At 35.3% G+C, this 10,457-nt stretch overlaps 1 pseudogene; it reads left to right on the forward strand.

The window, feature by feature from the left end:
• The first annotated feature begins 6,295 nt into the window (after nucleotides 1-6,295).
• On the forward strand, nucleotides 6,296-7,917 carry LOC149231193 (NAD kinase 2, chloroplastic pseudogene; annotated as a pseudogene).
• Nucleotides 7,918-10,457: the final 2,540 nt, after the last annotated feature.

The following is a 10,457-nucleotide window of genomic DNA, read 5'->3' on the forward strand; positions in this document are numbered from 1 at the left end:
TTCCAAAGAGGGTTGTATTTAAATGGAATAGGGCCAAGAGGACAGTGGGTTTCCAAAGTTAGAGTGATGGGGTAGTGATCAGAGGCAGAGGTATTGAGAAATAGTGTAACAATTAAAGATATTTCCACCAGAGATTCAACTTTCCATTCAAGTGATATATGATAATTCTAGACTCTAAATTCGAAGAATAGTGTAACAATTAAAGATATTTCCTCATCTCTAGCAACCAGGTATTTTCTTCTTCCCTTTTCTTATTTTCGCCATTAAATATGGGGGCCTTAATTTTTCTTAGCTTTGCTTTTCTGCTCTTCTTCTAACTTCTCTAAGTGTTGAAAAAATATGGATATTATCAGATTCGATAGTAAAATAATCCCTTTTACTTGTTTTCCTAGCTGAGTGATAGTGTTGATAAGAAACAATTTTGGAGTGACTTGACCTTCCGATACCTCTCATCATAAACCATGCACTTTGCTCATAAGCTAATCTGGACTCAGTTTTCTATGTCAATTCACTCTAAATTTTGTTTAAACTCTTAAATATTTGGTTTCTAATATGTTGTTTATCTTTTATCAGCTTCTCATTGTCATCTTTATAGTTGAGAAATTCCAATTTGAGATTTTTGATTGTTTCTTCCAAATCCCTACCCTTAGGTTGGTCCACTACATGATCATTAGTTTTTTTAACATCATTCATGCTTATGTTTGTAACCCTAACTACTTCCTCTTCACTCTAAGGTCCTTGGGCATATTTTTGACTCCTATATGTTACTAGGAAATTTTCCCTGAAAATTTACTTATAGTGTTTCCTAAATATTTTGTTCAAATTGATCATTGACTTAAGAATTCTAGATTTTCCAGGTTGTCCTCTTCGTCAATTTCTTTGTATTGACTATCTACTTGTGTTATTCCAATCCCCAGGCTAAAATATATGACCTTTGAAATATTGTAACCTATTATGACATTTTAACATGTGAAGACTCTTGTAGATTTTCTTCAAAATTTTCCAAAAATTTAACCTTCAATTCAAATTTTTGGGTAGGAAGTTATAATCATCCTGAAATTGTCATTCTAATTATTTGTTATATGCCCAATTCTTATTTGTGAGCTGTAACTTACGGTCTTTTTAAGTTTGCATAATTTTCGTCAAATTCTCCATACCGAGAAAATTCCAATTCTACCTACTTTCCTCAATGTTGTAACTATATTTCAAAATCTATAACTAATTTTCCTGTCAAAAGTACTTGTATTTTCTTGTACTTCCATATTTTTACCTATTCCTTGTGATTCTCACTCTTCTCTTTAGGATTTCCTCGGTTCCTTATTGGAAGTAAACAAGCTTTTTGGCCTCTTTCTCCAACTAACCAACATGCTAACTTCTTTCTGACCCCACACACAATTTCATATATTTTCATATATTGTTTTATTTAAGATATATAAATATATATGTTTTTGTTTATATATTAATTGATTATATAAATATTATCCAATTATTAATCTATATATAAATATGAAAATCATTTAAATAACATATAAACTTAACACTTATGGACCAAAGTATATCCCCTCTATGTAAATATTCATAAATAATAAATAAATATGAAACCCAACCCTCAATAGCTCACAGTTCTAGTGACAACCCAAAAGGGTCATACATATAACATATTTATGTTTTTAAATAAATTACACGGAGCCCACCACTTCTCTTTTCATATTGCATGAACGCAAAACAACATATATATATATATATAACCCATCTTACAATATTTTAAATAAATTAATAAATGCATTATTGTTGACCCCACATAACCTCAAGGGTCCCTTCGGTTTATCGACCATTGGTAGTTTAAAATATCAAACAGTGGTTATGTTGGTTGATCTTAGATCTGATAGCTCATATCAACCCTATACAATTTCTAAAATCGTCCTTGGACATCGAATTGTTGGTCCATTAACAAGCTCCTCACAATCTAATATTCCAGGTTCCAAACTCCCTTAGCATGGTTCCAACTCGACATTGACAGAAGGGTCCTAACATCCAACGGTGGATACATGTTGAAAATGGATGGTCAAGACACAATGCGGACCCCCACTCCCTCACTAATGTCATAGGGGTTCGTAATCAATGTTCCAACTCAGGGTTCTTCACATTATATCTGACGACGTTTATGCAATTTGACATTGGTCATCCAATGGCCAATATCAAATATGACCGCCCCCCCTCTCCCGTTAACAGCATAGTGGGAGGTCCATACTGTATTCAGACAATGAAAAACTGCCATACATTGAACAAAGTCGGCGTGAGAGGGAGAGGTACAAGAGGGAGATGGAGGACTACAAAAAGAGGCTTAGAGTCGAGGCTCATGGTGAAGTCAATATTGGTTCGGATACTGTTGATGTTGTTGGGCAGGAAAATGAAGGACCTGACGTTAACACATTCTATCAGGATGGAAGTCATGATTATCATGTATCATTGGACACAGATGCAGATATGAATTCTTTCCATATGCATCAGCAACAAGAAGCTGATGTTCCAGTTGCAGAGCCTCAAATATATTCTTACACTTGAAATTCTAATTCCCTGGTGAATTTTTACGCTCACATTCTTAGGACATTTGTCGAAGACTTAGCAGGAAACCTGTATTTCCTTAATTTTCATCAAACTTTGTCCAATCAAGCCTAAAACCCATCAATTTTTAACCAACAATTCCAGGTCGGGGGCTGTTATACATCTGTATTGGCCTTAGCAATACCAAGAAATGAAATCACAACAAGGTTCCATTGAATTACAGGAGGAATAGACTAATTGGGATCTCTAGTTAGCTGATTCTGTGAGATTATATGCTACAGGTGTGCAGTATCCAAACCAAAATGAACCTTCAGAGGCCAAGATTTTCTGTGGAGTATACCTGCTTCCAGGGTTTATCAATCATCCCTGCATTCCATCTGCATCGAGATTCTGCATTGGGAAATACAATAGCTTGTTTATGTTATTATTTCCACAAACCCCAAAAATCAGATTTATCCCCCTCAAGCCCCCTAAGAAGAAGAAACAAAAAACTTGAACTACCTGCTACCAACTCAAACTATTAGTTGCTTCTAGTCTCCTTTATTATTAAATGTGTTTGTATTTTAACCTTCAACACAAACCCGAGACAGTAGTATGCCTAGCAAGGGGGAAATAAAAAGTAAACTGATCGCTTGCTTTATGTTTATGTGTTGGAAAGAAGGGGCTAGTAGTAATATAGCCCACCACTGCTACACTTAGATTTCATTATATTTCCATATGCAGCAAAGCAAAAAATTCTATAAGCAATGGACCACCCTTACAACAGAATTGGTTCCTTGCCCGGATGAAAGGTTTATAAAAAAGGTTGTGACTGGACTTCGACTTCCTAGCTAGATAAATAGAAGAGCCTCTGGTATAGACCCCTACAGGGAGAGACATTTTAATCAAGAGAAGTATTCTGGCTGAGTGCTGCTGTCGCGCAAATCCACACTCTTTAAGCCCAGCTACCTCCTTGATGGCTATGAGAAGATTCCTTTAAAATACCTCACCCAATCAATAAGAACAATGCCTTAAATTGGATCTATGGGTGAAACAGAGGAGTTAACTATTTGTTGTCCTACTGGCTGACTTTTAGTCATCAATCCTTTTGACCTATTTTGGTGTTTCGTGGACACTGACAGAAGTTTCAATTTCAATCTCTAAACTTGGCATAAATTATAACTGTGTTCTTGGAAATTTCGGAAGGGTTTTGCATTTCGGGCCTGGGAGTCCTCAAACCTCAATGGGTGTCAATCCATTATGTGGTTTCTAGATTACGAGGCATAGGCCTGTGACACTTAAAAAAATATACTAATTCTCTATTGTGTCCTTGTTGCCTACTTGTTTTGTATAGGAAACAGCTATATGAGTGTGCTACACCATATCATTCAGAAAGCCAAACCCACAAAAATATTCAGGAGGCTTTCCTCGTTACCATGCTTCTTCCTTGACATAGGTTTAGGTTTTTGTTTCTGTATACAGGAAGAAGGAACATGACCAGATTTATCTCTTTTGGATTTGATGCTACAATCTAAATCTTCCAGTCGATATCTAGAATTTTAATTTCTTTCCATTGGTAAGGACAGATTTTTCACTTGGAAGAATAGATCTAACATCGCTTCAACATCTTATAGTTTAAAGCAAGATGGATAATCAGTGAGGATGAGGATGGAAAGTTGGATCACTGGGAGGCTGTAGCTGATGCCCTAAATCTTTTTGACTGTTTGAAATTGTCAGGAGAAAAAGTGAGGGAGGAAATACCCACTGTTGCTCAGTTTCAAATCAAAATTTGTTATTCAATTAAAGCAGAAAACAAAGAAATTCTAGACCACAATACAAAATCAAGCCCGTAGTGATTCCAAATCCTGTCTCATTACAATATTTTCTTAAGGAAATCACGAAAATGAACATTGAATATTTATGGAGTGGAAAATCCAGAATTTATCAATTTTAATTTTCTCTTTTGGGGCAATCTTCAAATTTGATAGCATGTCACTTTTTCCACAAAAGGTGAAAATTAGAAAGTGACCATCCTAGTCAGTTGTTGGACAATTTAGACAGATTTGTGGCAGCACCAAGGACTCCTAAGATTTACTACATGCTAGTAGAGCTGTAAAATAAACATACTTGTAAAATGGCCTTGTATCCTAGTCTAGACCTTCATATAGCAAATGGGTCCCTCCAAAAATCATGACCACCATCTTCTAGATTACGGCAATTGCTCTAATCTGGTTTATTAATGCTATTTTATGTAACTTTCTTTCAGCTGGGAGCACCATGTGCATAATGAACCAGGCATGATGCCTCATTTTAAAGGGAACTCTTGCATCCAAAATAGCTTGCATTCTTTAGTGTCATTTATGTTTGTCATCATTTAGTTTCATCATTGACGTCATCCCAACAATTCCCAAACATAGAATCTCCAACCCTACTGCAGATTGGAACAACACAAAAGTTTTGAAAACTCAGCAATCCCCTTACTACTATATGCTATCACAAGACTTGACTCTGACTGAAGAAATTAATGAGTCTTTATGCCACCTAATGGTGTGAAGAAAACCATCCTTCAAAATCTTCTATTCTGCAACAAAAACTAAACCACAGAAAATTTAAATAAAAAAGAACCATCACCAACCTGAAAAAGAAGTGGTTGGTTCAAGTCCATAGAGAACGCTTTGAAAACCATTGGTAACTCCAATGTTATCACATTGCATAAAAATTTCACCAAAGATATATGAGCTTAGAGAAAATTAGTAGCAATAAAATATAGAATGTCATGTATGATAATCATAACCTGAAGAAAATAGTTACTCGCACCAAAATGAGCCAGAAATTATTTTTTCCACAATTGCTTATATAATGTGTGGTGTGGTAATTTCTCACCCGTATTGCATAGAAGTAACTAGAAATATGAGACATGTTATGCAAATTTATGAATTTATAACAATTTGTTTTAAAAAAGATATAAAGTTGTGCATGCATTTCTCTCAGTGAAGAAAGGCCTTCAAACAAACACAAAGAGGCAGTGGATAATTTCTGAAGAAAAAAAAAAGATAATGAACAAATCCATTCACAACAAAAGATGAAGATATAAACTAATAACAACCTATTCTATATAATGAAAATAATGGGGTTATAGAGGAAAAGAATGCAAAGATTAAGTATAGTTCTTTTTTGCGGTTAGGAATTACTTTTTGGAAACCACTTTGCTCTTCTACTAATAGCTAGACAACCCTACTCAGATGAGCTCTTTTCCAAGGCAGATCTCAAAACTCCTAGTGATTAGGATTTCAAGGAGGAGGTAGCATATTTCCAACTCCTTTTTGTGGAATCTACAAAGCAAGGAAGGAAGGTGCACTCAAATCATGAGCACTTCGTGAGGAAGTTAGAAGAGTTCCTGGAAATAATGATCAAAACCCCCACTCTCCAAAGAAAAGCCCTTTTGGCTATAGAGAAAAGCTTAGTTGGAAAGTTAATGGGGCAATGGCCAAGTTACAAGGACCCTGATATCTAGATGATCGAGTATTGAATCCCTTTTATGAAGGGCTTGGTAATTGTGTTTCTTTACAAAAGACGATATGGATTTCTTATTTCAGATTAAGAAGAGCACATGGCCTGATCTTCAAAAGTAGTCCCTACTTCCTAAGCTCTCAAGGGCTACATTTGAATCATTGGATGTTGAAATTAATCATAGAAGAATCTCCCTATGACTAAGTTGGACAAAACACATAAACATCTAAAAGTTTCCGAAATGGGGATGCCTGGAAACATGAACCCCCAAAATGGGTATATATAGGCACAATATATTAAAAAAAACAAACACATAGATGTGTAGTTTTTACTAAATAACACATTGTCTTGCAAGAAAGTAAGAGTGATACACATGAATGACATTTTAGGAGACCTGTGTCTATGTTGACCCTCATAGATGATTAAATGATGCAAAATCCCGTAGCTTTGTAACCTTTATAGCTGCCCCAAATTTGTAGATCTTGCTGGAAGTAAGAGGATGGATAAACCTGAAGTTACTGGAGATTGTTTGAAGGAGGCGCAATACATAAACAAGTCCCTTTCATCTCGAGGGGATTTTATTGCAGCATCGGAACATACAAATCCACAAGCCATTTCAAAATAGAAAATTGATTCAATTGCTTCAGGTTCCATTAGGGGGAAAGGAAAAGCCTTTGATGTTTGGGCACATAAGTCCTGAACCAGATTCATATGAGGAGTCAATAAGCACCCTTAAAATTGTCGAATGGGTGTCCCTTTTTGAACTAGGTACTTCTCGCTTGAATAAAAAGAGTGGAGAACTTCGTGAACTTAAAAGACAGATGGACAGTTTGAAGAAGACATTGGCAAGGAAAGGAAGTTGTCAATATAATAAGCTTACCACAGACAAAAATGCAAGAAAAGTGCCTGGGAGTTTTGTCAATATTACGAACCAGAGAACTTAAAAAAAATGAATTTTTTAGTGAAGCTTGAGGTGCAGAACATGTTTTCCATCCTTCCTGGGCTCAACTTCACTCAAACCATCCATATTCATTATGCATGTTATCTCCATGAAAGAGAAGATTTAGTTGCATGCCTGGATGGGGATGATGTGATACTTCATGAAACAGTTTCCCCTGTGGTTTCCTCCAATCTTGGTTCTCTGGGATTTTTCACTGCACATCATTTTACAGGTTTTCGAAGAGATTTGGAGTCCATTATTCATGGAAATATTACAACAGATGGAGTTTACGTAACACTCAAAATGCGACTAGGTAATGGGATATTCCGCAATGGGAAAGCTATACCAGGAAACGTGTTTGATGTCCTTAATAAAGTTGGGGATGATCATGTTTCCAATCATTACCTTTGTAAGAATGAATGTTATGAGCACAACCACCTTATAACTAAAGTGCAAGTTGATGGAGTCATAGTAGCCACCCCTACTAGAATCACAACCTATTCTACATCAGCTGGAAGCTCCATAGTGCGTCCTAATGTCCCATGCATTCTTTTACCCCAATATGTTGCCACTCACTATCATTTCATCCTATGATACTTCCAGATTCAACTCAGCTTGAATCAAATATTTCTGGTGCTGCTCAAAGTAATTCATGGGTATTGTTTGAAGGTAAGAGATGGAAACAACTCTCAAGAGGCGACCTTATCCCTGTTTACATGAGCAAGCAACCTCTTCCAACTATAAATGAATGCGATCAAAGTAGTAAATGTTTTCAGGAAAGTCAGATTTGTGCTGCATATGATGATGATGATGATGTGCCCAGTCTTTCTAAACTGCACAGCGTTCCAGCACAAGCTGGGAGGCTATCTGCATGCGTATCAACTAATAGGACTAAAAAAAGCGATCAAACCTATATCAACTAAGCAAATTGCAAATACTTAGAGCCAGGATGAACAAATTCTGTGTAAAAGTATTTTTCATTAACAGAAAAAGAGAGTATATTAAAAACACATGGCAAAAACTGTTTAAAAAAAGTGCACAGGTAATCAAAATTACAATCAGAAGTGGAAAAAACCTGTATTTTGCATGAACTCTCACTTCCAAAAGGGAAAAATCTGAACCAAAAACTTGTGCTGCTTTTGAAGATTTGTTCTTCTGAAAATCAGACAGAATCCTGTATGTAAATATCGTGCTTTTAAATTTGTAAATCTCAGTGCTTTTAAGGAATCGAAATTTGTAAATCTCAGTGCTTTTAAGGAATCGTTGGGTGCATTAATGAAAATAAATTTAACAGCTGCATATTTATTAATTCATTACATCTCATGCAGCCCGCCCGAACTGTCTCATGCACTGTCTCATGCAGCCCGCCCGAACTGTCTCATGCACTGTCTCATGCAACCAGCCCGAACTGTCTCATGACATCAGATTAGATTTTTAAGGAATCTTTGGGTGCATTAATGAAAATAAATTTAAGAGAACTGTATATTTATTAATTCATTACAGCCCGAACTGTCTCATGCAGCCAGCCCGAACTGTCTCATGACATCAGATTAGATATCAGATGGAGTGGTAATCAACACTTAGTTTACTAACTACTTTCACCTAGTTTACTAACTATTTTCGCCAAGTAGCTTATATTTACTGACAAAAATGCTTTCAAATAACTACTTTCACCTAGTTTACTAACTAGTTTCACCAGGTAGCTCATATTCACTGACAAGTTTTCAAATTTTAATAATATATGTATATTTTTTATATATGGAAAAAATTGTATTGGACCAAATTATAAGTAAAAGTTCAATATGCATGTAACGAAAAATCTATTTTTTATTGTTTATTTTTTATGTTAATAATAATATATTTAGTAATTATTAAAAGAAAAAAAATAGATTTTTCAATTTTTTTTTTATTTATGTTAAATAATAAATTTAGTGATTATTAAAAAAAAAAGGAAAAAAGATTTTTCCTTATTTCAAATAAGTAATTACTTCAAACACACAATTTAGTAATTATTAAAAAAATTAAAACTAGAGATTTTTTTTTAATACAAATAAAGAATTTAGGAATTTGTTAATTATTTTTTATCTCTATTTTTCTAGCAATATATACTTGTCTCGTATAAAACCTCATGCAATAAGTTTGGTAACACCCTTGAAATAGTATTTACTGTCGTTTATTAAATATTTTGTATTTCCACTTTTCAACTTCAGTGACAAAGAAATAATAAATTTAGTTAACAATGAGTAAAATCCATCAAAAGTGTTGCCTAAAGTCATAGTAATTTGATCTATTACAGATGATGAAACTATTAGTGAAATGAAAGATTTCAATATGTGACATAGTAATCAAGATAATTTATAAGAATTCTTACCTATAACTATTCATGTGATACATAACTTTGGTTCCATTACAAGAGATATTGAATAATTAGGCCATGTTCATTTTAGCAATGATATAAACAATAATGTTCATTTTAGCTTACCTATTCAATTAATTTGGCTATTATATCCACTATCGACCACTTGGGAAATATCACATTAGTTTAAAACTTGCTTACTCGGTCTTCACATAACCAAACAATGGGTCATCAATTAACACAATTACCTTTCCATCATCTACCTTATCCATCTGCCAGATCACTAAGCTGCTATCCCCCCAAGACACTTAATGCTCTATACATACTTACTATCTCGATACTCAACACCTAACATATAGACGAGCTTGTAGATTGAAGCCCTAATGTCTCAATACTCGATATCTTGAAAGGCCAATGGTCGGGCTATCAAGCGATCAGGCCCTCAGAAGAGGCTAAAGAGTGTCATTGATACTAATTACCTTTCCATCATCTACCTTATCCATCTGCCAGATCACTAAGCTGCTATCCCCCCAGGACACTTAATGCTCTATACATACTTACTATCTCGATACTCGACACCTAACATACAGAGGAGCTTGTAGATTGAAGCCCTAATGTCTCAATACTCGATATCTTGAAAGGCCAATGGTCGGGCTATCAAGCGATCAGGCCCTCAAAAGAGGCTAAAGAGTGTCATTGATACTGATTAGCTGATATATTAACATCCAAAAGCCCAACATCCATGTCATCGCTATATGGTTACCACCTATACATCACCTCGGTGCCTAATCAACCTTCCATTGCCATGTCAACATGCCACATCACTTACCACATTGGTATGTCATGTCATCTAGACCCACATTGGTGCCACATCATAATGAAACTTAGCATGTCAAATCAACTGCCACACAATTGACTGTTGTATCCCCAGATCCACCACTCCCCTCCCTGCGTCACCACATCATTACTCTATTGATACCAAGGTTTCTTGTTGGTGACCAGTGTCCTACTTACTAATGTCTACAACCCAGTATTGTGCCATTTTTATAGGTTGATGTACCACAACTAATACATTGCATTTTAGTGTTGGTTGACCTCAAGGTGTCC

The sequence above is a fragment of the Pinus tabuliformis genome, chromosome J (assembly GCF_031772625.1).
Source record: "Pinus tabuliformis cultivar Carrire ecotype Pingquan chromosome J, CPIR1, whole genome shotgun sequence".
Taxonomy (NCBI): domain Eukaryota; kingdom Viridiplantae; phylum Streptophyta; class Pinopsida; order Pinales; family Pinaceae; genus Pinus; species Pinus tabuliformis.